Source organism: Protomyctophum parallelum (genome assembly GCF_964188405.1).
Source record: "Protomyctophum parallelum genome assembly, chromosome: 4".
Taxonomy (NCBI): Eukaryota; Metazoa; Chordata; class Actinopteri; order Myctophiformes; family Myctophidae; genus Protomyctophum; species Protomyctophum parallelum.
Window position 1 is genome coordinate 26,464,790 of NC_139700.1, and position 5,162 is coordinate 26,469,951.

Below are 5,162 nucleotides of genomic sequence, written 5' to 3' on the forward strand. Positions count from 1 at the left end.
CTAGAGCGCATGGTATTCTACAACCTGTTCCTCCATCGCCACCATCTGAGACATCGTTTCCTGGATGGTAAAAAGCTGAGACACTTCTCGGTCTGCTCACAGAGCAACTTGAGGTCATCTCCTTGTGGCATTGACTCCAGCTGGTTCTGGTCGACTGACTGGCAACTGGTTCGATCCTTCTCCAATACCGGGTTGGGGCCTACCACCAATTCCTTCACTCTGTTAGCATAGCGTAGTGTGTTGAGCGTGTTTTCACATGACGTAATGCCAGGCGATATGGTTGCAATCATGCACGTTCGGCAGTTGTACCCGATGAAGGAGTCTCTGAGGACCTGGGTGAGCTTGCTCGCCCTGAAAGGAGTATGAGACTTGTTGTGTCCCAGAGCCCTGATGCACTCCTTCAGTGCCAGTAGACTCTTGTTAATCTCAGCTCCCTCCAGACGAGTCTGGCGGTCGGTGCTGGGTGTGTCAGCTCCGCTCTCGTTCCCAGCCAGGTCGATTAGCAGGAATTTCCCATGTGTATTACCTCTTCTTCGCAGAATGATCTGGAACATGGCGTGGCTCCTAAAAGAATGGCCGTTGCCCGATGTCTGACCCAGTGTTCTGCAGCCGTTTCCCACTTCTATGAGTTTGAGCACGTCCTCTGTACATCTGACGTCTTTCTCCTGTAGTCCTACCACCCGAACCTGCCCATTACTGTCCTCCAACACCTTCAGCTTTGCTTTAGCGTTCAGCAGGTCAAACACGTTCCCATTGTAGATTTCAAAGAAGGTTGCATATACTTGTAGTTCCAACTTCTTATGTTCTTCAACATAAGGAATACATCCCGAGCCGTTAGTGCGTAGATTCCCTTGGAAAAATCCTGGTCTTGTCCAGAAAACTCTCCACCCATAGTATGTGTTTTTCCACTTCCAGTCTGTCCGTAGGCAAAGCAGGTAGCCATGCCGCTCTCAAAGATGGTCTCCACCAGAGGCCTGGCCGTGAACTTGTACACCATCTCAGTGGTCGTGGAGTCGTCAAAGGCGTAGTCGAAGCGGAAGGTCTGGTTCTCTAGGTAGCGGGCCAGGTCCACCTTCTGTTTGGGTTTGTGGACCATCACCACGTCTTTATTGGAAATGGTGATCACATCCACCAGGTCCGTTGTGTTCAGTGGACGCTTCCTCACGCAGACACATATTCTGTGTTCTTCAATCAGGTCGGCAGTGGTCAGAGGTCTGTATTCTAGACCGGCTCTGAAATCCCTGATCATGCTCATAATCTCGCAGTTAGGGATGGCGGTCACCTCCTGGGCCCTCTTCTCTCTCAGCTCCTGCTGCTCTAGCCGGCGTCTTTTTCTCTGCTCCTGGAGTTTCTCCACCTCCTTCACACAGTGGGACTTCCTCTTTGGGCTCCTCTGGAGTTGTGGTGTCTGACTCTGAACCTGTGCAGGCTGTTGGGCAGGGGGAAGGGGTGGTCGTTCAGACTCCCGGGGCAGCCTGGTGCGGGCCAATGCCACTCTTTTATCTCTGGATGGAGACAGCACTAGCGTGTTCTGGTTCTTTACCATTTTATTGATTTTAACAGAGGAAGGAGTGGGAGGCGGTGGTGGTGTCTTTGGGCGGGAGATAATCTCATCTGGGGCCACATGTGGGTTTAAAGCAAATATACTCCCCAAGTCAAACTCTTGCCTTTTTTTGTCTCTGTTCTCAAGCCACTCCACTGCAACACTGTTGTTGTCTTTGTTCAGTGAGGTCACGGTCGCCTGGCGGATTCGCCCATCACTGCACTTTATATCCACATTAGTACTGACAACAATCTTTCCAAAAGGGCAGGGCCCGTCCGCGACAGGATGGGTCCACCGCATCCAGGCATGGTTACAGATCTGTTCCAGAGAGGGCCGGTCCGAAGGCCGCAGGGCCAGGCACCACTTGATCAAGTGCTTGCACTCTGGAGAAATCCTCCTCCTGAAGTACAGGCGTCCTCTGAGAATCTCCTCGTCCCGTTCGAAAGGGATGTTCCCACACACCATGTCATACAGCTGCACGCCCAGCGACCACACTGCCGCAGAGCGGCCGTGGTATCTATGGAAGCGGATCCACTCCGGCGGGGTGTACTCTCGTGTGCCGCTGACATCAGTGTAGACGGTGTCTTTGAGAATAGCCCCTGAACCGAAGTCGATCAGCTTGAGCTCCCCCGTACGGAGGTCCAGCAGCAGGTTCTCGTTCTTGATGTCCCTGTGTACTACGCCGCAAGCATAGCAGTGCCGCACCGCCTCCACAACCTGGCGGAAGAAGCCCCGGGCTGTCGCCTCATCCAAGGTGCCCTTGTCCGTGATGTAGTCGAACAGATCCTTGGCCATCTCCGGGCGCTCCATGACAATAAGCCAACCGTCTGGACATTTATAGTAGTCCAGAAGGCGGATGATCCCACGGAACGACGCACTGCTCACTTTCCTCAGGAGCAGGATCTCCAGGGGCACCGTGGAGCCCTTGATGGTGCCCCAGTTGTCAACCTTGGTAATGTGTTTCACAGCGACCGGTGCACCGTCAGCAATCCTGCTGCCCGCATACACCGTGCCGAATCCCCCGCTGTTCAGCACAGAGCCCATCCGGTAGACCTTCTCGAATGGCTCCTTTTCCGCCTCGAGTGACTGGAGCCGGATGTTCTCCGCTGAAGGAGACATACTCAGAGGGTTTCTGTCTTCTCTTCTCTCGACTGCGTTCTTCTGTTTCCTTATGTGCCTTCTATCTATCGTGACGTTTATAACACCATATATAGGTCTGACTGAGCGCTGGGCTGACGTCACGCACAACACAGACCCCCGCTATCCCCTTCTACATCATCTATTACCAGTAAGACACCAATGGGAGATGTTGCATTTACACATCTGCCTAGGAGACAGCAGACTTCTGGGCGAGCGCTGCCGCTTTGGTATGGGGGGTCAGATCAACATATGGAACTTTGGCATGCTACTAGTCCTACATAGTTAAACCTACCAACCCCATTCTAGCCTATACTTAGGTTCATCTTACGGTGGACATGTTTGCCTGAAAAGGAATCTTTAAAAGGTGTCATAGTTTTAGAAATATAGTGCTTTCAAATTTGAGACTTTTAACATGGGGCTCAATGGCAGACATTGGCACGTAAAAAATCACTTTCACCTAGAAACCCCATTCACACTTTTTATTATTCAGCTTACTGTGGAGACACATGCTGGAACTTTTTAGTTTGAAATGTTTTTGAGTTTTTGAGTTATTTAACTTAAACGTGCAATGCATTCTCTATGGAAATAGCACAAACTTTGCTTACTAGTCCTACATACAAAATGATGAAAAACGAGGATTAAAAAAAAAATATCTAAAATTCAAAAAGCGATGTGCTATAACCCATCGTTTTTTTTTTTTTTTTTTTTTTTTTAATTCCTCAAAAACGATGAAAAACTGCGTGCTATAGTATGCCGTACGATATGGGCTATATAGCCCATGGTCAAAAATGATGAAAAACGAGTATTTCTTTTTTTTCTTTAATTCAAAAAACGATTGGCTTTCAAAAATGATGAAAAACGGCGTGCTACAGTATGCCGTACGATATGGGCTATTAGACGAGTGTCTAAAAATGGGATAAAAAATGTCTAAAATAGACGTAGAAAAACGTCTAAAAATAGACGTCTTTAGACATCTATTTTTAGACGTTTTTTATCCCATTTTTAGACGTACGATATGGGCTATTAGACGAGTGTCTAAAAATGGGATAAAAATGTCTAAAATAGACGTCGAAAAACGTCTAAAAATAGACGTCTTTAGACGTCTATTTTTAGACGTTCCATTTTTTTCAAATCCTCAAAAATGATGAAAAACGGCGTGCTATAGTATGCCGTACGGCAGGGGTGCCCAACCAGTCGACCGCGGTCTACCGGCAGACCGCGTGAGGATTGCCAGTAGACCGCGAGATGATTTCGGAAAAAGAAAAAAAAAGTGAGCTGGATAGCTTGAGCCCTCTATAATACACTGCTACCGAAAATAGCAGATCTACAACCTCTCTACAAGTGCATTATGCATTGCATCAGTCAGGTTGTTTGCTTGTACATCTGTTCTGCACGTGAATAAATTAAACCTCAAATTAAACGATTGGTCGAAAACAGCGGAGGTGGTGTTTTCAGCTTGGTTAACGTGAATAAATTATAATTGGAAGCCGTCAATGGTCAATGAACCGTCAATCAAGTCAACAGGTGGAGTTACGCCCATCATGCCTGCGGATGTTTTGATGCATTAAAACTGGTGTAGTGTAGAAAAAAAAGGGATTTGAGACAAGCGACAATAATGGCACAACAACCGAAACGACCCAAAACATATCATTTTCACAAAGAGTGGGAGGATAAATCGATCTGTCTGCTCTGCAATGCGACGGTTGCCCTCCCCAAAAGGGGCAACTTGGAGCGGCATTATTCTTCAATGCACCAAAAGAAGATCTTCCCAAAAAAATCAGTCCTACGAACGACAAAGGTACAGGAATTGAAAGACCGTTTAGCGGGGCAACAAGCAACTTTTACGAGGCCGACGACCAAGGCAAAGGCGGCTACAATAGCGTCATATCGTTCTCGCAAAAAAAAAAGAAATCTTTTAAAGACGGGGAATTAGTAAAAGAGGCGTTTACTGCCGCTGCTGATTCACTGTTTGATGACTTCAAAAACAAGCAGGATATTATGAATGCCGTGAATGGGTTATTACAGTACATTTTGGGCTGGTAGCCCTCGGCTAGGTGGCAAATTTGAAAGTAGATCTTGGGTCAAAAAAGGTTGGGCACCCCTGCCGTACGGTATGGGCTATAGCCCATGGTCAAAAATTCAAAAAACGAGGACGAGCGAGGACGAGCGTCTAAAAATGGGATAAAAAACGTCTAAAAATAGACGTCTAAAACACGTCTAAAAATAGACGTGTTTTAGACGTCTATTTTTAGACGTTTTTTAGACGTCTATTTTTAGACGTTTTTTAGACGTCTATTTTTAGACGTTTTTTATCCCATTTTTAGACGCTCGTCTAATAGCCCATATCATACGGCATACTGTAGCACGCCGTTTTTCATCATTTTTGAGGATTTGAAAAGAATGGAGAAAAAAAACTTATGGGTTATAGCCCATAGTTTTTTGAATTTTTATCCTCGTTTTTTGAATTTTTGACCATGGG

At 46.9% G+C, this 5,162-nt stretch overlaps 1 pseudogene across 1 annotated transcript; it reads right to left on the reverse strand.

Annotated features, from left to right (window-relative positions):
* LOC310857130 (kinesin-like protein KIF2A) lies at window positions 1–2,662 on the reverse strand (annotated as a pseudogene). The gene has a single exon. The product of its transcript is annotated as a kinesin-like protein KIF2A (transcript).
* Between the last annotated feature and the right edge of the window lie 2,500 nt (window positions 2,663–5,162).